This window comes from Hyperolius riggenbachi, chromosome 7 (assembly GCF_040937935.1).
Source record: "Hyperolius riggenbachi isolate aHypRig1 chromosome 7, aHypRig1.pri, whole genome shotgun sequence".
Classification (NCBI taxonomy): Eukaryota; Metazoa; Chordata; class Amphibia; order Anura; family Hyperoliidae; genus Hyperolius; species Hyperolius riggenbachi.
Genome location: NC_090652.1, coordinates 281,162,505 through 281,186,817, shown reverse-complemented (window position 1 = coordinate 281,186,817; position 24,313 = coordinate 281,162,505). Strand labels below are relative to the sequence as shown.

The 24,313-nt window shown below is 46.0% G+C and overlaps 1 long non-coding RNA gene across 2 annotated transcripts in view; it reads right to left on the bottom strand.

Moving 5' to 3' along the window:
* Positions 1-5,251: 5,251 nt before the first annotated feature.
* LOC137525863 (uncharacterized) overlaps positions 5,252-24,313 on the bottom strand; it is a 47,118-nt gene continuing 28,056 nt past the window's right edge. For both annotated transcript variants that reach the window (XR_011023042.1, XR_011023043.1), the window contains 2 exons: positions 6,486-6,560; positions 5,252-5,495 (listed from right to left, as the gene is read on the bottom strand). This is a non-coding gene — a long non-coding RNA (uncharacterized lncRNA). The remainder of the gene's footprint in view (positions 5,496-6,485; positions 6,561-24,313) is intronic.

The window sequence follows — 24,313 nt, the reverse complement described above, 5'->3', positions numbered from 1 at the left end:
GCCATTGTGAGTGACCACAGGTAATGGCCGGGGAATCCTGGTTCTATTCCGGTCCGGAGTTGGAGCCTAAGAAACGGTTACCACCACACACATCCAAGGAAGGCAGCAGGCATGGCATGCACGTCCCGAGGTAGTGACCAAAAATAACAATACAAGAGGAGGACTTTTGAGGCCCTGCTGTATTTGAAATGAATAAACTTTAAATCCTTTAACGAGAATCTGTTATGGTGGACAATGATGACACCACTTGCCTTTCACGAGAATCTGTTCTGGAGGGCAAGTCTGCCATTGTGACCAGTGGGTAATGGCCGACAGTCTGCAGCAGCTTGCCCTTCTCTAATTACTGCAGGCACACAAATGTGTGTAATGGCCGGCGCTCCCTGCCTTATATATGGAGGAGAGTGGCTCCAGGAGTGAGTGTAGCCTGATTGGCTACAATGTGCCTGCTGACTGTGATGTAGAGGGCCAAAGTTGACCGTAATGGAGCATTACGGGGGCAAACCGAACTTCCGGGAAAGTTCGCCTTTGCCGGCGAAGGCGAACCACCCAAAGTTTGCCTGGAACCGTTCGCCGGCGAACCGTTTGGGCCATCTCTAGTATGCACAGCTGTTTATCAGAAACATACATACCGGGGTCCGGGGGACTCCACCAGTGTTATTATCTACACGTAGGCTTTCATCGACTCTGTTGGCATGTGCTGTGTATATGGGGGCTGGAAATGCTGTGCAGGTCAGGACTTTGTACTTCATGTTCTGCAACAGAACCAATCAATACGTTTTCAAATGTACGTGTGTAAATGGGTGCTAATACTAACATTGAATCCGTGTCCACATGTCCGCTGGGCGCTGGCCTCATGTCTGGAGAATGCTAAGCCTAGCCATTTGCAAACTTATTGGCCTGAATTCACTAAGGGCAGTTTAGTCAAATAATTTAGGTCAGTAAAATACTGTATTCCGTATTTTACATTTTTTTCTAAATTTACTAAGACTTCCCACATGCGGTAGGAGTTTGGTAATTTACGGAAAAAAACATGCTTCAATTCACTAAGCCCTGCTCAGTAGGTCTTACTTACCAGCTGTGTGGCGCAAGTCAGGCAGGAAGCTGGGAGTCTGTGTGCGGGAGTCGAACGTTTTGTGATCCAGTGCATCCCCAGCATCCCTTTAGATTTGTTGAAGCCACCAGAGGGAGTTCTTCAGTATACCAGTATACAGATATTCACATCTAAAGGGATTTAAAATGTCTCCTTCCACTGCTCTGCATTTTGAAGTCCCACCCCCCAGTGTATCTGACCAAATGGGGTGAAAAGCAGGGCTGTGTGGCTCTCCCTATTGGCTGTCTACTCCATCTGTCAATATTACCACAGGGAGTGAGTGAGTTATCGGCAGGGCAGCTTCTAGGATAAAATGCACCCAGGGCGAGGGTGTAAAAATTCCCCATCCCCTCCCCCCGAGGAGCCAGGTATAGGTGCCAGCAATATAGGTTAGCCAGGTCTAGTTGCACTCAGTATAGGTAGCCAGCTATAGGTCCCCCCAGTATAGGTAGCCAGGCATAGGTACCTCAGTATAGGTAGCCAGCTATAGGTCCCCCCCTGTATAGGTAGCCAGGCATAGGTGCACCAGTATAGTTGCCCCCAGTATGGGTTAGCCAGGTAGGTGCCTCCAGTATAGGTAGCCGGTATAGTTGCCCCCAGTATAGGTTTGATAGGCAGGTGCCCCCGGTATAGGTTAGATAGGTAGGTGCCCCCAGTACAGGTTAGCTAGGTAGGTGCCTCTAATATAGGTAGCCAGAATAGTTGCCCCAGCATAGGTTAGATAGGTAGGTGCCCCCAGTATAGGTTAGTTAGGTAGGTGCCTCCAATATAGGTAGCCAGTATAGTTGCCAACAGTATAGACTAGCTAGGTAGGTGCCCCCAATACAGGTTAGATAAGTAGGTGCCCCATAGTATAGGTTAGATAGGTAGGTGCCCCCAGTATATAATATACAGGTAGTTGCCCCCAGTATAGGTTATATTGGTAGCTGCCCCCAGTATAGATTAGATAAGTAGCTGCCCCCCAGTATAGGTTAGATTAGGTAGCTGCCCCCAGTATGGGTTAGAAAGGTAGCTGCCCCCCAGTATAGGTTAGATTGGTAGCTGCCCCCCAGTATAGGTTAGATAGGTAGCTGCCCCCCAGTATAGGTTAGATAGGTAGCTGCCCCCAGTATAGGTTAGATTAGTTAGGTGCCCCCCAGTATAGGTTAGATAGGTAGCTGCCCCCCAGTATAAGTTAGGTTAGGTAGATGCCCCCCAGTATAGGTTAGATTAGGAAGGTGCCCCACCAGTATAGGTTAAATTAGGTAGCTGCCCCCCAGTATAGGTTAGATAGATAGCTGCCCCCCAGTATAAGTTAGATTAGATAGGTTCCCTCCAGTATAGGTTAGATTAGGTAGGTGCCTCCCAGTATAGGTTAAATTAGGTAGGTTCCCCCAGTGTAGGTTAGATAGGTAGCTGCCCCCAGTATAGGTTAGATTAGGTAGCTGCCCCCCATTATAGGTTAGATAGGTAGCTGCCTCCAGTATAGGTTAGATTAGCTAGATGCCCCCCAGTATAGGTTAAATTAGGTAGCTGCCTCCCAGTTATGGTTAGATAGGTAGATGCCCCCCAGTATAGGTTAGATTAGGTAGGTGCCCCCAAGTATAGGTTAGATTAGGTAGGTGCCCCCCAGTATAGGTTAAATTAGGTAGGTGCCCCCCAGTATAGGTTAGATAGGTAGCGGCATCCAGTATAGGTTAGGTAGGTGGTTGGGTAGGTAGGTAGGTAAATAGGTATGTTCCCCCTAATGGAGGAAGGAGTCAGCCACGGGGAGGGCAGCCCGATCTCTCCCTCCCTTCCTCTCCCCGGGCCACCCTCCGTGCTCCCCCCTCCCACTGCAGAGTTAGCACAGGGAAGCGCTGTATACAGACAGCAACTCATCTCCCCGTGTTCCAATCGCCACTCACTCGCCGCCGGTCTCATCCTCCTCTTGCATAGACGCTGATATACACGCTGCTTCCTGCTAAATAGGGAGCAGCGTGTGTATCAGCGTCTATGCAGAGCAGAAGACCAGCGGCTAGCGAGTGGCGATTGGAACGCAGGCAGGTGAGTTGCTGTCTGTATACAGTGCTTCCCTGCGCTAACTCTGCATTCGGAGGGGGAGCACGGAGGGCGGCCCAGGGAGAGGAAGGAAGGGAGAGGTCGGGCTGCCCTCCCCGCGGCTGACTCCCCCTCCATTACAACGCCATTTCTCCCTCAGCGTTCAGGTCAGCCACACGGGCCGCACGGCCCTAGAAACGGGCCTGGTGATCGGCTGGTCAGAGCTGGAGGTAAATACCAAATACTTTTGCTTGATTTACCGAACGCGTTAATCTTGGTGAATTGCAATTTCTTGACATTTCTTGAGTTATTTACCCCACGAGTCAGTAATTGACCTTACTAGTCTGTAATTTTACTTTTCAGTGCGATTGTAGGTTTAGTGAATTGGCATTTGGCACGGTGGTTGGCAGGCCCAGATTTACATCCCATGAGCCTATAGGCACAGATGCTGGCACTGGCACCCTAGACTTTGCCCTCCATTTACCTACAAGTGTGCTGGCTGGCCCAGCTGTTACTTCTCCCTTAGTTCACTTGCCAGTCATATGTAGCTACAGGTGCCCCTTAGTATTAGGTAGCCAGAGCTATCCTCCGTACTAACTAACTAGAGGTGCACCCAAGTATTAAAGGGGAACTGAAGAGAGAGGTATATGGAGGCTACCATGTTTATTTCCTTTTAAGCAATACCAGTTGCCTGGCAGCCCTGCTGATCCTCTGCTTCTAATACTATTAGCCATAGCCCCTGAACAAGCATGCAGCAGATCAGGTGTTTCAGACTTTAAAGTCAGATCTAACAAGACTAGCTGCATGCTTGTTTCTGGTGTTATTCAGATACTACTGCAGAGAAATAGACCAGCAGGGCTGCCAGGCAACTGGTATTGATTAAAAGGAAATAAATATGGCAGCCTCCGTATACCTCTTACTTCAGTTCCCCTTTAAGTAGCTAGAGGTGCCCTCAAGAATTAAGTAGCTAGAGGTGACCCCAACTGAATGGAGTGGAGATCAGGTCAGTGAAATGCAGAGACTCGGGTGAGTAACCTCTCATTTACACTCTGCTAGGCACTCTGCATTGGTAGAGTAGGAGGGAGGTACTTGAGAAGGGGAGTAAGCCGTCTTTCCATCATCAGGCGCCTGTAGGCACGTGTCTACGGTGCCTTTTGGTAAATCCGGACCTGGTGATGGGTAAAATCAGCTGTTTTCTGCATTACCGAACGCGGAAATGCTTAGTGAATTGAGGCCATTATGTTTTAGCTGCACTGAGAATGAACTGCAAACATGTATTACAGCACTATATAATCTACAATTTATGTAAGTAATTTATAACCTACAATATCAGTTTTGACAGTGAAATCTAATCGGCTGCTAGGGATGGTCAACGGTTAATGGTTAATGATTCTGAGTAGATGTAAATTGCATGATATTTTTATAAATAAAATTAATTCATATGGGCAAACACAAATGTACGCTACTTGGAAACGGACCAAAATAAAGCCACTGCGTTTGACTGGTCTATTTCCAAGCGAGATGTATTTGCATATAATTAGCATCAACTCAGAATTCTTAGCATCCATCTAACCATTTCTACTGGCTGCATGAACCCCAAATTAAGCAGAAGATGTTCTGCACCAGCTGCAGCGTTTGATATCCCCCCATGTTTGCATGGATGAGGTTAATTCGTATTCACAGAGGATGCAGAGGCCACATCACAGCGGATGTATTTTTTTGTTTGCAATTCAGCAGAAAACCCTTTTTTGTTGCATTAAGTAACATCAGTGAACTTTGGGCATTGAGACGTGACCCAAATATGTCATTATATTGTACTCCTCTGTAACCTGGTGAGAATCTCCTCAGAAAGGTATATAATGGCATAAACATGTTAGAGGCATTTCTGAAGTGGTTCATTTGAGATGTGATCTGCGTACAGGACCCGAGGCCACAACAGGAAACTGCATCTTCTCTCTCCCCTGTCTCGCTTGTCAGCTTCGTGTAATTCTCCCAACCAGCAGATCTAACTGACTGAGGCTGGAGTGAGGAAGATGTGTTATACCCTGCCAGTCTTCTGTGTGTAGTGGGGGGGTGCAAACCAAGGGAACTCAGTACATGTTTTGTGAGAATCAGCTTCATAAAAATCATACTTGAAATAAATAAAACTGTGTAAAAATGTATTTATTATTCATTAAAAGTGATCCCAAGTCAAAGCTCGTATTCAAAATAAGATATTAACTTGAAGAGAGGGTAGCCTCAGGATCCTATTGAGGCTCCCCTCGGTGGTCCGATGTCCCCTTCCACATCGGGGCAGCACACCTTCTCTTCCTTCAGTGTGGCATCACACCCGAGCATGCGCATGGAGCCCGCAGCTCCGGCTTACTGCGCATGCGCACTCGTGCGGCTAAAGGAAGAGAAGACAAGACAAATAACATTTAGATGTTTTCTTCAAAGCTGCAGCCACTAGGGCGCGCTCTATAGGCAGTAGCAATGTTAGGGAGCCTTGCCCAAGGTCTCCTACTGAATAGGTGCTGGCTTACTGAAAAGGAAAAGCCGATATTTGAATACAGGTCTCCTATGTCAGAGCTAGAGACCTCTGACACAGTGTGGCCTCGATACGATTAGCGACAATTCCTTGCTCGGGTACACTTTAAGCACTAAGGGACAATGTGTTTCACGGATGGTGGCCTGCTTCATCAGGACAATACAGTGCCCAATGCCCATAATAAAAAATATATACACATATGCATACACACTGATGCTCAATAATCGGCATAACTTAAACTATTTTCCAATAATTTTTTCTTTTTTCGTTTTTTGAGTCTGGATGTTTTGCGCACACGTGTGACCAGGAGAACTCAGTACATGTTTTGTGAGAATCAGTCTCATAAAAAGCATACTTGAAATATATAAAATGAGAAACTATCCATGAGCCCACTATAGTGTAGTATGTAAATGCTCAAAGGTTATTTAAAGTGTAAGCAAGGCGAATGTCATTTTAAGGTACATATACTTATCTAAGAAGAGAGATGCTGTAGAGGCTTCTCATGCCTTCCTCAAGTCCCCCGTTGCTGGTGTGTTGCACCTCCACAAGTATGGCCGTGCCTGTGTGTTCAGTAAGCTGAAGCCGCTAGGGCACGAGCAGCTCTCTGCTACTGAGCAAGCGCGGCCGTACTCGCACGAGTGCACAAAGAGGAGCGCAATCTGGATATTCTGGAGTCTCCGGCAAGCAGAGCCAGCAGGGAGTAGGACACAGGAAGCCTCTACAGGATCCAGAGGCTTCTCTTTCCTTTATGAGTATCTTGGAAAAAAAGGAACAATCGAGAGCCCCTAATAGTATAGTATGTTAGCGCAAATCTGATTTTAAGTGAAGACAGAGAAAAAAGGTACTCACAAAGCACTAAGACATCCACTGTATCAACAGGTAGGGAGATTAGAACCAACCTCAGTTGTGTTAAGAAGTCACTCTCTGTAGATGGAAACAAAATAATAGTGGTAACACCTCTCCACCAAAGGTGGACTTAGATACTATGTTATATGTTGAACAGAGGAGTCAGCATAGCGTAAAATGGATTAAAAGCAGTTTAAAATGGAAGGTAGTGGTGGACTTACCGCTCCAATTAGACTAAAATAGTCAATTCTAAGTTGAACAATTTTAAATCGTAAACTCTACACAATGCAACACGTTTCACGGGTACTCACCTGCTTCATCAGACAATAAAAGAGAGCAACTTGCCTTATTTAGCCAGCAAAGCTCCTTCAGTATTTGTTTCTTAACTCAAACTTAAGCTTTGGTTCACTTTAATAGTGCAAAGAATGGAATGATACGAACAAATGTAGGTCTCCTCAAAGGCAACCACTGTTTAAGAAGGGGGGAGAACAAACCGGGCTTGACTTGGATTAGGAAGTCACTCTCTGTAGTGTACTGGAAACACAAGGTGACATCCCCCCCACCAAGGGTGAATAATAATTACTGGTATAATCTATAAAACACAACAAGTATAAAGTACACTAAAAGTAGTTTAAGACGGTAGGTAGCAGTGAATTTCCCTCCCAAGAAAGGACACAAACGGTCTCAATCTAAGACCTAATAACTCTACTGGGGTACAACGCCACACTGCAAAAAATCCCGCCTCTTCCTGCTCCATCCTCATTGGTACAGTTTGAGACACAGGATTTGACACCTCCTCCACATGACATCAGCATCTCTCAGGTAGTTGAAACTCCCAACCCCCCACAAGTGGTCATTTTAGGTAATTCTGCTGTGATATCCACAGCTCTGCTCTACAAGTTTTTAGCCCCGGAGCACTATTGTTCAAGTGTTCCATGAAGTCCAACATATCCGTTTAACAAAGGTGGTTTACAGAATGGCACCATGCCCGACATTGACCCGTTTCTGCAGCAGCAATACATTTTTTTTTTTAAAAGTCAGAGGCAAAGCCAGCTGGGCTCAGATACCTTTTTGGATCACTGCGCAGTCACGTAATTTGTATACAATTAAGCCTGACATTTCATCATAAGCCCTAAGTGTAATTAAGCAAATAAATAACTTGAAAGTAGATTTAAATGTGTTTTCTCTGGAGCAGGTTAGAAGCCCATTAGAATCTCCTATGTTTGGCAATATTAGCCTACTGGCAGCCTTCCATTTTGTACAGTCAATAAGTGTTTTTTTTTCTTCCTTTTTTTTAAAGAGAAAAATAAATATTTTAGAATTTTAGGAGGAGGAAGGACAGAATAATTTAGTGATATTTAAAATGATCTTATTTGTCTAGTGAAGTTGGGATGGGGATGTGATTGCTTCTTTGGCAAGCTTAATCAGGGAAAGAGCAGGTTTATTGAAATTGTTAATAGTAGAAGAAAAAATAATAGTTGAAAAAAGTTAATTAAAATTCTAAATGAATATTTGCCTTTGGTATTAACACTTCTTAAGCAAATAGGGAGAAAGAAAAACAGACGAAAATGCTTTAATACTTAAAGCAAACCTGTCACAAACCTGGGAAATTCAAACTGAACGTATGATAAAAATTCTAAATCTAAGGATAAGGCAATTAGCGGCTCCAAAGCTGGTCTTCTGAGATATTGTATTGGTCGCTGAGGTCACCACCCATCATCACTTAAATGGACCAATAGCAAGATTTGGCAAGAGAGAGGGGAGGGGTCAATCTCAACAATGAAAGAAACTGAAACATTTATACATAAGTCAGCAGCTACATCTAAAATTGCTGATCATTCTGAAGAGGCTTTTCCACTGCAGTAAAATTCCGATGGTATACTTTTTATTAACAACTCAACTTACTGTATATAGTACATGTTTCTAATAGGTTTGCTTTTAAGAACAATTATAGCTTTCTGTCCCAATCAAATCATATCAATATTTGCCCCACAGTGGTGCAGTGGATAAAAGGGATGAGCAAGCAAGATTTGTAAGTTTGATTGTGTGGCAAATCTGGCCTATCTTACCTATAGACGTTTCTTGCAAAAATAAAAAAAGGCCCAGTGATTTGCCATGGAGATTCTTAGCGAATGATCATGGGCTAAACATAGGGGCAATAAGGCACCACCATTTTGATGGAATGGGTGATTGCTGAGCAGAGCAGGGACAAGGTCCTCCAGCACCCAAGGCTGAGACACCAAAGTGCGCCCCTCCCACCCCAGCTGTCACTCACTGATTGCTGTTAGACTAAGAGGGCCACAGGGCCCACAACCTCCCCAACACCTTAATCTCTAGTTATCTGGCATGCAGTCACTGCTATGTATCCCCTTTTCTTATTTCTTTCTGCTTCATACACAATTAGGAATGACAGCTGGATGAATTTTGCGCCCCCTCCTACACTGCGCCCTGAGGCTGGAGCCTCTCCAGCCTATGCCTCGGCCCGGCCCTGTTGCTGAGTGGAGCATTTGCTCCCAGGATGCACAGCTAGTCCCAGACTCCATAAGCCAATGAGAACAGATCCCACCACAGGCAGAAACAGAGGGGCTGGGGGGGATGGAGGGAGGGGTTAATCACTAAACCTTGTGTTGTCTGTGTGATAGGAGGTAGAGGGACAGGCAGGAAGACAAGCGTATGCTTCAGGGAAAGTTAGAAGGTAGTCAGGTCTTTTTTTATCAACTTAGAATTGCTAATGATTGGGTGCATTGTGTGCTGTGCTGTGCAGAACTGTTATGTATTCACAATAATATTAACCCATTGCACTCACAAGCTACATGCAATCAGGGAACCAGATAAATGAAACATTATAATAAAAAAAAACAACCCTCAAAAGTGCTGGGAATGGAGGATGTTGTTAGTTAATAAAGCTCTGAAGTATTTTGCACTTTGTCGATTCACAGAGTGTCAAGGCTTCTATCTTGGAACCGGTCCCTACTGTAACCATCACTACTCACATAGCTGCATGAAAATGACGTTCCCTTTAAGCACAAGATAAGAACCATAAGCATGTTCCTAGTAGAGCAGGGGCGTACCTACAAATCAAGCCCCTCCCCAGCAAAACATTTATGCCTCCCCCCCAAATGCTCACACCCTTACCCTTGCCTACCTGTGGTGACCCTCACGGCCTGGGGGCCCAACTCACAAAGGGTCATAAAACAAGTGTGGACAATATTAACTTCACACCCATAACAAGTGTAACCACAAACACATCACATCTGAAGGATGGACCCATTTATCGAAAGGTAGTGAAGTGGTAGTTGGGGCCCCCTTACAGGGAGCTGCTACCATGTAGTTACGCCTCTGTAATAAAGGTATTCTGCTAAAATGTCTTCTTGCATGTTGAGTGGTGTCGGTTAGAGTAGGGACCGAGTCCGAGGAAGAAAGCTTGACACTATGTAAATTTGCTTAGTGCAAAATACTGCAGTGCTTTGTTGAAGAGGAACTCCAGCCTGTCATTAAGTTACATTAGTTATGTTAATTAAAATAGATAGGTAATATAATCCCTTACCCACCCTGTTTTAAAAGAACAGGCAAATGTTTGATTTCATGATGGCAGCCATCTTTCTGGTTGAAAGGGGGTGACAGGGAGCATGAGACACAGTTCCAACTGTCCTGTGTCCTTAGCACCTCTCCCAGTTGCTAGGCAACGTGAATAACAACATAGGAAATCCCAGCATGCTCTGCACAGCATCAGGGGAAAAAGCTCAGGCTTTTTTTCTTTGATGGATGGAGCTTAGCTAAAAATGCAGCTAAAAATGATGCTTTGGTAAGAAAAACAAAGTTCTGATGCTGTGAAACTGTTAAAGAAACACCAAGCCTTTTCAGTTCTGCTGAGTAGATTTTTAGTCCGGAGGTTCACTTTAACCAATGTCTTCCATGTCTGCGTTTGTGACATCCCAAGATTAGACCCTTTTGCAGCTCACTCACTCAAGGTCTGTACACATGCTAGATCCATATTGGCTGAGGCAGGAATATAACAACCACCACCTTTGCCGATACAACTGCCCAGCTATCGATCCGCCAGGCTCAACTCAACTGAGCGGCGGCCGACAGGTTCGTGCTCGTTGTGTTCGAGAGTTTAAGATTTCTTGTAGGAAAGGGAGTATCCGCTACTGGTTAAGGGTGAAGTCCAGTTTTGCATGAAAGTTCCTCTTTAAAGTTCTTCCAAGGTGATTAGGACCTATACATATTTACTCACCTGCGGCTTCTTTCAGCCCCTAGGAATCTTGTGTGTCCCTCAGTGCAAGTCCGCTATGCTCAACGGTCCCGCTCTCAGCATAGTGGATTGTGCGTGCCCCTTGAGATCGCGCTGAAGTGCAGTCATGAGTGGCACATGTCCACACATGCACAGAAGCTTCTGACCCAGTACGTGGCTGAGAGCGGGACTATGAATACAGCGGACCTCCCGCGAGGGACTCAAAAGACTCCTAGGGGCTGAACAGTGGTGTAGCTAGAGACCATCAGATCTAGGCACTCTTGAGCAATGCTACCCTATGGATATGAGTTGATTGGGTAATTTACATTCCCATGCAATGTACACTGTGTATAGTCCGTGGGCACTGAGACAAATTCAGACGGTTTAGAAACAAAGGACAGTTAATAGTGAGCAAATCAAGTACCACCTGGCCCCCCTTTGCTCCAGGGCCCCATAGCAGCTGCTATGGCTGCTATGGCTAACGCTACGCCCCTAGCATGAAAGATGCCCCAGGTAAGTAAATTAAAAGTTTAACTTACTTGAGGCTTCGACTAGCCCCCTGCAGCCACCCTGTGCTTGTGTTATCACTAAGTGTCCCTCCAGTCTGCCGCAGCGACCCTCTTCTGGCTGGCCAACTGGTGAGCCGACGGTCCACTGCGCATGCGTCATCGGGAGTGTTCTGTGCATGCCTAGTAGAGGTTTTTTGTACTACACATGCGGAGAATGCTTTTGTCAAAGGGAGCGAGATCAGGAGGAGCGCAGACTGGGCCCACACATCCAAACAAAAGTAGGGAGCTGCAGGGAACCGGTGGATCATTCAGTGACGGCGCAGGCTCAGGGTGGCTGCAGGGGTCTGGTAGAAGCCCCAGGTAAGTTAAAGTCTATTTTTTTTTTTTTTTTTTGAGTTTAGGTTCACTTTAAGCAAATAAAATTTACCAAAGTCAGACGTGGAGCAACCATGATATCGCAGGTATTATATGTTCACAGGTTTACGGGTTCACTAAGCGTTGGTGAAATGTAAGGAAACTAAACCGAGAACTTTCCTGCCTCTCTGCAGAGCGTCAGGTGTAAATATCTATGGTACATATGATGGTCCCAAATCAGCCCCGCTGTGATAGAACCACAATGAACCCTCCGAGCTGTCACGCATGAGAAGCTTTGGTAAGTATAATTCAGTAAAACACGCACAGTTTTTGCAATTCATTTCCAAATAACGCAATCCTCTGCTTTAAATGTGACACGTTAAAAAGCCGAAAAACAACCCGGACAATACCTCTATTCTCTGCAAGCGGAATATGACACAATGCATTACGTGCCTGGCCTGTTGGGCTTGCAGTCACAGTCCCTGGGTTTATACGTCATTAAGCATTTGATAAAATAGATGAGATGTGGCACAATAATTACTCCGCATTACCCAACAAGAAGGAGAGCGGGGACGACTGCGCAGCCCTGGAACTTAGTTTTTCGCTGTTCAGCTGTATAGTTTGTTGCCTGTGGCCTTAATGTCTCTTTTGTGCAGAGTTCCCTGCGCTGCAGGTTTGTAATACGGGCATATGTGTACAGCAGATTAAACTCTCTCCCGCGGGGGCTACCTGGCATCGGAAGCTATAGCAAAGAAGCATGGAAACACGTTTCATTTCACAAATGAAATCTTTATTACAAACCGTGTAACAGTTGTTTAGATAAAAGATTTTCAAGTTTATATTGAAAGGAAATGATAGCATGTTTACGGCCCTGTTTCTGCTGATCAGATTCATTATTTTGCATTGCATGTAATTGGGAAATCGCAATGACGTGGCCTCAATTCACTAAAGGCAGGTCGGTAAAATAATTTAGTTTGGTAAAATACCTAATTTTACTCTTTTTTTCCAAATTTACTAAGATTTCCCACATGCAGTAGAAGTTTGATAATTTACTGAAAAAAACAGTCACTAAAGGGAACCCGAGCACCTCTCATGGGCATGCCTTTAAGCCAGACGACTTCCAGCAAAGTCGGGCTATGACCCCTCTGTAGGAGCCTCTTGCCAATGGCCATGCGTGTCACTTCCTCTTCCTGCTTCATTCAGTGATGCACTTCTCTAACAGAGAAGACAGGGGTGACCCAGAAGTTATAACTTAGCCAAGATGGCAGCCACGATTTTTAAATTGAAATCGGACGAAAACTGTTTGGTGTAGAATGGAGATTCAGGCATCAAATGAAAGAGGAGAGTACAAGCTACATAAAGGAATGCAGCTTTAAGTACTATGCAGTACTGTTAGGAGTCTTAAAGGCATGCCCATGAGAGGTGCTCCCTTACGCACTGCTCGATAAGTCTCACCAGCTGTGGAGCAGGTCAGACAGGAAGCTGTGGGTCTTCCCACAAATGGTGTGCATGAGTCGGAGATTTCTGACTAGTGCATCCCCATCATCCCTTTAGATGTGTAGCAGTCACCAGGGGGAGCTCTTCTGTATACCAGTATACAGATATTCCCATCTAAAGGGATACAGCAGAGTAGCCAAGCAGCTCGGGGTGACCCAAAAACAATAGTAAAGTATAGGGGACAAAAAGAGACTGAAAAGCCCTCCTACTAAGAAGCATTTTATAGAGTAACATCAACCCCACATGCAGACAGCCTGTTTTTGACTTTTGGTCCTCCTTAGCATAGCCGGCCCTTGACCTGTGCGACCGGAGCGGTCGCTCAGGGCGCAGGCTTCCAAGGGGGCGCCTATAGCTGGTTGCTTATACTAAGGGCACCTACACCTAATTCCTATACTGGGGCACCTATAGCTGGCTACCTATACTGGAGACACCTACGCCTGGCTACCTATGGGGGGGAGGGAGACCTTCAACTGACTACCTATATTGGGGGCACCTATGCTTGGCAACCTATATTGAGGGCACCTACACATGAGATCCTATACTGGGGGCACCTAAACCCTATACCTACCTACCTATACTGAATCTGAGGGCATTTTTTGGGGGGAGGGGGGGTGCACTGCAGCTATAACGCGTGGTGCAAATTGTCAGTGCTATGCTATCATTCTAAATGGAGGGGGGTGGCTAACTGTCCCACTGATTGTTTTTATGAATATTCCTGAAAGGTTCTAGCCTTCATTTTTAAGTGTATTCAGGATAATGCACTCTTTCCATCCATTCGTGGTTATGAATAGTATTTTTTCTATTATACATATGTGACCTGTCACGGAGACCTGAGCATTTGTGTCACAACGTCAAAAAGTTTGGGAAACACTGTCCTAGGAGATATCTCAGGAGAAAAGGTGAATTGCATGTGGGCCTGTGTGTGTGTGTGTGTGCACGCACACGGGAAGAGGATGGGGGGGGGGCACAAAAATCAGGTTTCGCTCAGGGCGCTGCGAAACCTAAGGCCGGCCCTGCTCCTTAGTACATACTTAGTATGTACTGAGGAGAACCAAAAGTCGAAACAGGCTGTCTGCATGTGAGGCTGATGTGGCTTTATAAAATTTAAAGCTATAGGCGTTCTATACACCACCATAGGCATTCTATACACCAGCAGTTCTGGATGCAAGCCTGATTTCAGGGCATATAAAAAGATAATTTGCATATTCAGTAGGGGTGCATTGCAGGTAACCACAGACGTTCACTTAAAGAGGAACTCCAGTGAAAATAATGTAATAAAAAAGTTCTTCATTTTTACAATAATTATGTATAAATGATTTTGTCAGTGTTTGCCCATTGTAAAATCTTTTAAATCTTTGATTTACATTCTGACATTTATTACATGGTGACATGTTTACTGTTGGCAGGTGATGTAGCTGCTGCATGGTTTTTTGGCAGTTGGAAACAGCTGTAAACAGCTATTTCCCACAATGCAGCAAGGTTCACAGACAGGAGTACGTACTCAGAGTTTCTTGAGGGAGGGTTTTCACCACAATATCAGCCATACAGCGCCCCCTGATGGTCTGTTTGTGAAAAGGAATAGATTTCTCATGTAAAAGTGGGTATCAGCTACTGATTGGGATAAAGTTCAATTCTTGGTCAGAGTTTCTCTTTAAAGCTGAATTATCTCAAGTATCTTCTGTTTTAAGAAGGCAAATCACACCAAGCTAAAGGGATACAGGAAAGTCTTTTAAAATGTCTCCTCCTGCTCTGTGTTCTGAAGTTGCGCCTTCGAGAGTATCGGACCAAATGGGGTGAGAAGCAGGGCTGTGTGGCTCTCCCTATTTGTCGTCTGCTATATCTGTCAATATGTTACCGAATGGAGAGGTTAAATTTCTGGCTGGTCAGGGCTGGAGATAAATACCAAACACTTTTGCTTGATTTACCGAATTCTTTAATCTTTGTGAATTGCAATTTCTTGAGGTATTTACCACACAAGTTGGTAATTTACCTCACTAGTCTGTAATTTTACTTTTCCGGACGGTAATTGGTTTAGTGAATTGGCATTTGATAAGGTGATTGTAAAAATCAGATGTTTTCTGTATTACCAAATGTGGTAAAGCTTAGTTAATTGAGGCCATGGGCTTTGTCACAGAAAGCCCTGTTTTTGTTGTTGCCCCCAGTGTTATGCGGTTCTCAGCCAATCACAAACGCACTGCAAGCTGCATTGTTTCTGCATATGTGATTCCATCCCACTCATTATAACTGATCGGGGGTCTGCAATGGGCAACAAAGATCGCATAGCAAGCACACAGAAATAACACTTATATCAGGGTGTTTTGTGTTATGCATTGGGAAAAACCGCCTGTTTACATTTTTATAAATATAATTGTGGCCTTGTATACCTTCTGTTTTAATAAGGGCTGTTTTTAGGCATAGGAAAAACAGGCAGATGACGGGGAGGGGGGGGGGGGGGGGGGGAGGTTGGCCAAATTGCAATAAATACAGTGTAATTTGGCCACCAGCAACATCTGGAAGCCGAATTGTGTCTTACCCCCCGACTCAATGGCGGCTTGGAGGGGTAATACCAATTAACACCGACGGGACTTTAGTATAAGCAGGGTTAGCTGTTTTTGGCTCTATCCTGCACCCAAACTTACTGGCGCCTTAATTACATGCATGCATGCTGGCAGCAAACTCAGATGGTCTGTTCACATTGTAGGACACAGGGATACGTCATATGTCCTACAGTTGCTGCATTTTGGGCTGACCCCACCCAGTTACACCGAATTGGAAGAAGCATTAGCGGTAACAAGGGCTTCCTAGCTAGGGACACTGTGGAACAGTACTGGATCATCCCCCAGGCAATCTAGGCAGGTGCCTGGGGCCTAGTTGGTGTCAAGGGGCCCACTTGCCACTTTCACTGACCTCTCTCCACTTCAGCTTACCAAAAAGACCAAAAGTGGGGCCCAAATCTATTACCTTGCCTAGGGCCTCATTACATCTTAATCAGAATCAAAAATATTTTAATCACCTCACCAAGCACGACTGGGTCGTGCCAGGACTTGGGTTTGGCACAAACATTGCTCAGAGTAGGAATAAGAAATCAAGAAATAACGATAATACAACAAGCACAAAGAACAGGAGTGACAGCAGGATACAATTGTGAGCACAGTATTACACTAAACAGTCTGTCGTCAGCAGCAACCTTGGGGGGGGGGGGGGGGAGTGATGGGAGTGGACGATGGAGGTAGGGCATGAAGGGAGTTCAAGAGGTTGACAGCAGAGGGGAAAAAGGAGTTCCTATGCCTCAACGTTCTAGTGGAGATGGCTCGAAAACTACGGCCTGATGTGAGCAGACTGAAGAAGCAATGGACAGGGTGTGAGGGGGCGTTGGCATTCCTCAGTGCTTTGGAGTGCAGTCTGGAGTTGGAGAATCCATCTCTGCTGTATAGAATGATCGTTTTTATCTGCATACGCTGAAATAATGTTTATCATCAATCCTTGCAGTTTATATATATAGAGCTGAACTGAAAGTACTGAGATTTTCTGGAATTTCCATTCAAAAGGTTACTTACCACTGCGTTTATTTGTATCTTCCATGCGGCCGGGCCTGTTTGTATAAATGTGACATGTGGAGTTGCGATAAAGCTGCATTCTTTGTTCCCCCCCCCCCCCCCCCCCAAAAAAAAATGCAGTGGGATGCAAAATGGTGAAGCACACCATATGCTGTTCCTGCTTTCCAGACCTCATCTGCATCTTATGACACAGGAAAGCAGGATGGGAGCTGCAAAGGTGTAAAACAATCCATAAATAGCATAGTTATAGCTATAGTAATCGAACGCTACAGTATACAGTAATCACTAACACCATGTGCTGCTGATACCGCTGATTTCATGCAGAGACCTGACTATGGGAGGCTGTGCTCCTTTAAAGCGGACCTGAATTCTTGCACAGGACAGAAGAACAACATATATAAATGCACCCTGTATGTATTTAGAGAGTTTAGCCTGTCTTATTCCCCCTCATCTGTGACTTATCACGAGCTGTAATTTGAACTCTCAGCTTTGTCAGCTGTCTGCCTTGGCAGAACAGCTAATTTGGAAACAGAATGTTACTTAACCTTATGTCTGCCTCCATGAAAGCAGGAAGTAGACACACTGCTGATTTATTGAAGGATTTGTATCAGCTGTAACAAAGAAATGTTTTTTTTAAAGGTTATTAGGCTGTTGACTATCTCTTACAGCAGAGAGGAAGTTTTGAGTTCAGGTCCGCTTTAAGAAGATCTGTCACCTGTGCACATTTAGTGAATGTAATTTTTTATGGGGCAACATTACATTTTTCCTGAATGCATAAATGGATGTCTGATATGCAATCCGTGATGTATTTGGAAAATCCCAAATTCTGAAATTATGAACAGAGGTGGGTAAAACTGTATACATTTGCTTTGCTAATGGTTTTGTGAAAACAAAATTTGGTATCAGTATTACTTACATTTTTTCTTCAGTTCAACATCAGTTATCTACTCACTAGGCCCAGGTCACAAAGGCATGGAACTTGGGCGGCTACCATATAAAACATGCTTTAAAGGGAACCAGAGAGGAACCTTCATTAAAAATACAAAAAGCTTTTATACATACCTGGGGCTTCTTCCAGCCCCATAAGCACGGATCGCTCCCACGTCGCCATATTCCGCTCCCTCTACCGCCAGTACCGGGTCCCGTCACTTCCGGCGGACGTGGCCAATTGTCCGCATCAGAGGGGCTCCCTCCATACCCGTACGCATGAGGCTGCGCAGTAGGCAGCCTCGCGCGTTACTTATATGGAGGGAGCCCCCTGTGATGCGGACAATTGGACGCGTCTGCCGGCCGGCTGGCCAACTGGCGGTAGTGACGGGATCCGGTAGCGGCGGATCCAGGCAGCGGAGGACGGGCGGCGTGGGAGCGATCTGTGCGTATGGGGCTGGAGGAAGCCCCAGGTATGTATAACAGCTTTCCCCCAACGTCTCTGGTTCCCTTTAACAGTTTCAGTAAAGTCTACTTTTGATGTACTGTATGCTTTACTCTATACATTACACTGCAGGCATTACTTGTGATCAGGGATGAGAAGAAACTACGCCAGTGCGAATTGATGCATCGTAGTTCGCATCTACGCATCATAGTTTGTAGGTGAAGTTTCAAAACTATGCTTACGAATTTACGCATAGCGAAGTACCGCTACTATACGTAGTTAACATGTGTATTGCGTAGTGAACTGCGAATGCGTTACTAGCGTCTGATTTTCCACGTGCAATTGTATGCTTTCAAATTTACGCATTGGAAAGGGAAATGTACGCATAGAAGAGTTCCCAGTATAAGCATTTAAAGAGGAATTAATGCGTAAAATGTTCTGCATACGGGCATAAGCATCTGCATACACTACGCTTCGCATTCTACAAAATACATACGAAGCGAATATTTGATATATTTGATTTCGAAGCCGTAGTTTGGCGAAGCATAATTGCGTAAAACTACGCGTATTTCCAGCGTAGCAAAGTTGGCTGATTACGACCATCCCTGCTTGTGATGTAACTTTTTTTCCTCCATTGCAATCCTGTTTTTTCAGGGAACGCAACGCAACTCTCCAGTGTAAAAGTAGCCTTATTCGCTCCACTCACTTATTCTTCCATTCATCTCTACAGTATGACTGAACACAATAAGCCTGTGTATAGCTGACACTGCATATAACCAAACTTGTGTTGTGGTTACTTTGTACTGCAGCTGTGTAGCACCCTCTGATTTTAGTAAACCATCTGTCTGCCATTGATTTTGGTCATTGACAACCACATCAGCATATCATTCCGGCTATAGATAGAACAAAAAAAACCAACAATACAAATATTTATTTCTATGAGGGTGTACTGTAATCTGTATCTCCTTAAAGACAAAGTTCACTTAAAAAGTGCCTCAATCTTCCCCAACCCCCTAAGTGTAATTGTCTCCAAGGGTATCCAAAGTCATACGGAGGCTGACATTTTATTTATTTTCTTTTAAACAATGCACATTGCCTGGCTGTCCTGCTGACCCTCTGCCTCTAAAACGTTTAGCTTTAGGTCCTGAAAAAGCCTGCAGATCAAAAGTCTCCGACTCAAGTTTGACTAGATTAGCTGCATGCTTGTTTCAGATGTGTTATCCAGACACTACTGACCAGAAAGATGAGCAGGGCTGCCATGCAACTGGTATTGTTTAAAAAGTGGATCTGAGACCAAATTTTGCTGCCTTCATTTTTCTGCCCCTTACAGATAGTTTGTAGGGCATTCTTGCCCCCAAAGGCATTTTTAAAATTTATTTCTTACATTATGGCCAGCAATTTAATCAAGCCATGCCCCCAGCTACTCCAACGCCTTGGCGTTGTGAGTCCCATGCTGCAAGTGCTCATGGGAACTCAGCCTAGAAAGGAGGAGGCTTTTGCTGTAGGAGGAGGCTAGGTGTTACCAGCCAGGAGCTGCTGGAACTTACGTGATGCTAGCGTGAGTGGCATAACGTGGTTCCAGGCATCATCAACATTTGGATCCTGGATGGAAGAATGAGTGTAGAGCGTCGCGGAGGATCGTGGATGGGCAGCAGGGGAGGAGAAGCAGGGGATCGTGGATGGGCAGCAGAGGAGAAGCATGGGATTGTGGAGGGCAGCAAACGAGGAGAAGAGGAGAAGGAGATGCAGAGAATCGTGGACGAGCAGCAAAGGAAGAGAAGCGGAGGATCGTGGACGGGCAGTGGAGGAGGAGATGCGGAGAATCGTGGAAGGTCAGTGGAGGAAGAGAAGCGGAGGATTGTGGACGGGTAGCGGAGGAGGAGAAGCGGAGGATCGTGGACGGGCAGTGGAGGAGGAGAAGCAGAGAATCGTGGAAGGTCAGTGGAGGAGGAGAAGCGGAGGATTGTGGATGGGTAGCAGAGGAGGAGAAACGGAGGATCGCGGACGGGCAGTGGAGGAGGAGAAGCGGAGAATCGTGGAAGGTCAGTGGAGGAGGAGAAGCGGAGGATTGTGGACGGGTAGCGGAGGAGGAGAAGCGGAGGATCGCGGACGGGCAGTGGAGGAGGAGAAGCGGAGAATCGTGGAAGGGCAGTGGAGGAGGAGAAGCGGAGGATTGTGGACGGGTAGCGGAGGAGGAGAAGCGGAGGATCGCAGATGGGCAGTGGAGGAGGAGAAGCGGAGAATCGTGGAAGGTCAGTGAAGGAGGAGAAGCGGAGAATTGTGGACGGGTAGCGGAGGAGGAGAAGCGGAGGATCGCGGACGGGCAGTGGAGGAGGAGAAGCAGAGAATCGTGGAAGGGCAGTGGAGGAGGAGAAGCGGAGGACCGTGGACAGGCAGTGGAGGAGGAGAAGCGGAGGATCGTGGTTGGGCAGAGAAGAACCAAGAACCATCTTCCTTAGCAGCAGTCTGTTTCTGTTTTTTTTTGTACAGGTCTTATGTGCATGATTTGTCTGATCTGAGGTCTGATTACACAACTTTGAAGGGGGCCTTAGAGGAGGTGACACTGACATGTGTCAAAGTGGAAGGCACTCACTTCTGTCTCTATTTTATGGGGTCAGCCACGCTGATTAGAGATGGCCCAAACAGTTCGCCGGCGAACGGTTATTGGTGAACTTCCGGGGTTCGCGATCGCGGAGATACCGCAAACATTTCATGAAGTTCGGTTCGCCCCATAGTGCATCATGAGGGTCAATTTTGACCCTCTACATCACAGTCAGTTGGCACATTGTAGCCAATCAGACTACACTCCCTCCTGGAGCCACTCCCCCCCTTATAAAAGGCAGGCAGCGTCAGGCTTTGGACTCACTCATGTGCCTGCATTAATTAGAGAAGGGAAAGCTGCTGCAGACTCTCATAGGGAAAGTTTAGTTAGGCTGTTGTAGGCTTGTTAGCTTGCTCCTTGTTGATTCTTATTGCTAAAAAAGCACCTCACAACAGCTCTTTTGAGAGCTAATTTTGTCCTTGTGATCTATTTTTTTTTTTGTTTTTTTGTGTGTGTCCCACTGACACTTGTGTTGCATAGACAGCCTTGGTAATTCCTACTGTGCGTGCCACTGCCAGGCCCAGCACATTCAGTGACTACCTGTGTGTGTGACAGGCAGCTGCACATTGTAATACCCATTACTGCATATACCTACCTGTTGTTCACTTCAGTCAGTGCACCCACCTACCTACGTGAGCGCACGCAGTGTCACTGTGCCTGTCCGGTACCTGTCTGTGTGTGACAGGTGCACATTGTAATACTCATTACTGCCTATACCTACCTGTTGTTCACTGTGCACCCACCTACCTAAGTGTGTGCCAGGGGCATAACTAGCAATCGCCGAGCCCCCCTGCAGAATTTCTGAGCGGGACCCCATCCCCCCCGCTCAGGGCCGTTTTTGGGTGCTGGAGGGGTCGCAGCATGAGGCGAGAGCTTAGTAGCACATCGGTGGGGAGGGGGGGAGGGGGGGCGGTCCCACCCTCACCTTGGGCTCTCCCCTCTGCGTTCCCCTCCAACATTGAATAGAGTGTATGCAGGCGGCGGGCATAATCCTGCGTGATAAATATTTGCATCTCACTGATCATCCCTAGGTGCTGCCAAGACTCCTCCATAACAGTGTGACCTCCATGACTCCCCAACTCTTAACAAGTGCAGCCAGAAGCAGGGTCGGATTTCTGGAAAGGCCACAAGGGGCCAGGCCTTGGGCGGCTACAGTCCAAAGGAGCACCAGAACATGAAAGAGAGGTTGCTACATGGGAAAGAGAAGGCTGAAAATGGGCAACTCATGAAAAGGGGAAACTGATGCCCATGGGAGCTGTTCATGAAAGAGAAAGGCTACAGTACATGGATGATACAAATGGAAGAGGGGGCTGCATATAAAAGTGGAGTCACAACATACTGGGCCTAGGGGCACAAAAAGTATAATTCCGGCCTTGGTCAGAAGAGCCACCTGCCATGGAGGGGAAGTCCTTGAGGAAGAGGGAAGAAGACAGGGAAGAAGTTGGGGCTCCCCATGTTTGCCTGAGGGTACAGGGGCCGCTCCACCAGCGGTTACTCCTCAGTTGGAATGCTCATTCAGATTCCGTTGGATTGAAATTTCTGAACAGCTGTTCGGAAAGTGAGGAAATACCGCATTACAGCAACTTGGTAATTTTAGCCCAATTACAGAACTCGGGAGCATTTGACCAGAGAATTGCGAAAAATCGTATTATGGTCATTTTTAGACCAATCTCAAGACTAGGATACTTCAGAGTATTCCTGAGTCTTGTGATTGGCCTAAAATTTTGTGGCGTTTTCCGATTACCGCTGTAAAATTATAGATTCTCTGATTGGTCCAATGACACACCAAAAAAAAGACTCCTCGGGAAAATGGAAATCGGAAATCCGCTGGAATGGATCATCAGCATTGGTGGAGATCGGAATTTCCACGTAATTGGCATTTCCAACCACCATCCCTACTCCTAAGAAGTACAACCTGATTGGTTTATACTAAAATCCTCCCCCTATCAGTATGTGAACTGCTATGGTGGAACAAGTGACGTGTCAACTGTGGAAATGATCCAGAAGCATAATAGCATAAATCAAAATAACAAAAGTTGCTTAGGGTCTGTAAATTCTAACCTGTCCGCGGTAGCTGGAAAAAAGGGCGCCAGCTGAGGGTGGACGGAAAGGGTGCCGCCACCAGAAAAAAGGGTGCTACAATAATTATTGTTAACAGGAGGAGTGGTTAGGCACCACCTGGGCGGCGGTTAGTTTTAGCCAACACCGGGGGGGGGGGGGGGTTATGGTTAGCCACCACAGGGGGTGGTTAGGGTAAGGCACCACCAAGGGGGTTAGGGTTAGACACCACCGGGGGTGCTGGTTAGGCACCACCCGGGGGGGGGGGGCAGGTTAGGGTTAAGCGCCACCGGGAGAGAGGTTAGCCTACCAGCCACCTCCGCCCTCACCCCAGTTACCATGAGTGCCTGTATCAAGTACTACACATGCCACACATGGTACAGGCACACTCAGGGCCAGGCCGAGCCAGAGGCAAGAGAGGCTCCAGCCTCAGGGCGCAGTGTAGAAGGGGGCGCACAGCTCACCCAGCTATCATTCCCCTATTGCGTTTGAAGCAGAGAGAATTAAGAAAAGAGGTTACATGGCAGTTATTGCAAGCCAGATAACTAGAGATTAAGGTGTTGGGAGCCCTGGGACGCCTCTAAGTCTAATAGCAATCAGTGTGTGACGGCTGGGTTGGGAGGGATGCAGGGGCGCACTTTGGTGTCTCAGCCTTGGGTGCTGGAGAACCTTGTCCCGGCTCTGGGCACACGTGGTGTTATAAGACGAGGCCGGGAGTCAGTAGACAGATGAGACACTGGTGGGAACCGCAGGCGGCATCGTTAGGCATCATCATGCTGAAATCTATCGAAACACATTCGCTGGTGTATGGGCAGGCAACAGATCTCTCTCTGATCAGATTCAATCAGAGAATGATCTATCTTATGGTCAAACTGCACATATATTGCCTAATCTATGGGCACCTTAAGAAAAGGGGGGAGGGGGAATCTAAGATGTCTTGCAAAACAAATTGACATACTGTCACTTTAAGTTGTCTTTCCCCAGTGAGGCTTATTGTCCTTTTGTCCAGGAGGACAACACTGGCTTTCCCAGGTGAAGGAATGGATTGAAATGTCACAAAGAATAGCATTTCTGTCTCCTGAACAGATGGTGCGATGGCCCTGTTGCTAGGATTAGACTCCAAGAATGTAGAGGCGGGTTTTTCTTCTATTTAAATACAGATTATTTGCTCCAGCATCCTGAATATTCTCAAGATTCCTAAAGCAAAACACACAGAAAAAAAGACAAAGTGAAAAAAAAGCACACAAAAGTAAGGACACAAGGGACAAAAAAGTACAGTGAGTCTGGAGCCTTAACAGTACAAGATTTCAGGAAATACGGCTCCTCAGCTGTCTGCAATCACCTGGGCCTGGGACCCAGACAGGAAGGAAGGAAGATTGGTTTGGCAAGAGAACCAAAGCTTTGATGCTGCAGATACCACGGAGTAAAATACCCATTCCCCTCCATTAGAAGTCTGTTGACTTTTCTTAATTAAGACAAACATGTTTCTGAAAAAAAAAAAAAAAAAAGTTCTCTGAAAGAAATGGGGAAAAAAAAAGTAGAAAAAGAAAAAAAAAAGAAAGGAAAGGGTAAAGCATTAAAAAAAAAAAAAAAAAAAAAAAAAACATTAAGAATAAAAGAAAGAAAGAAAAAAGAAAGAGAAAGAAGT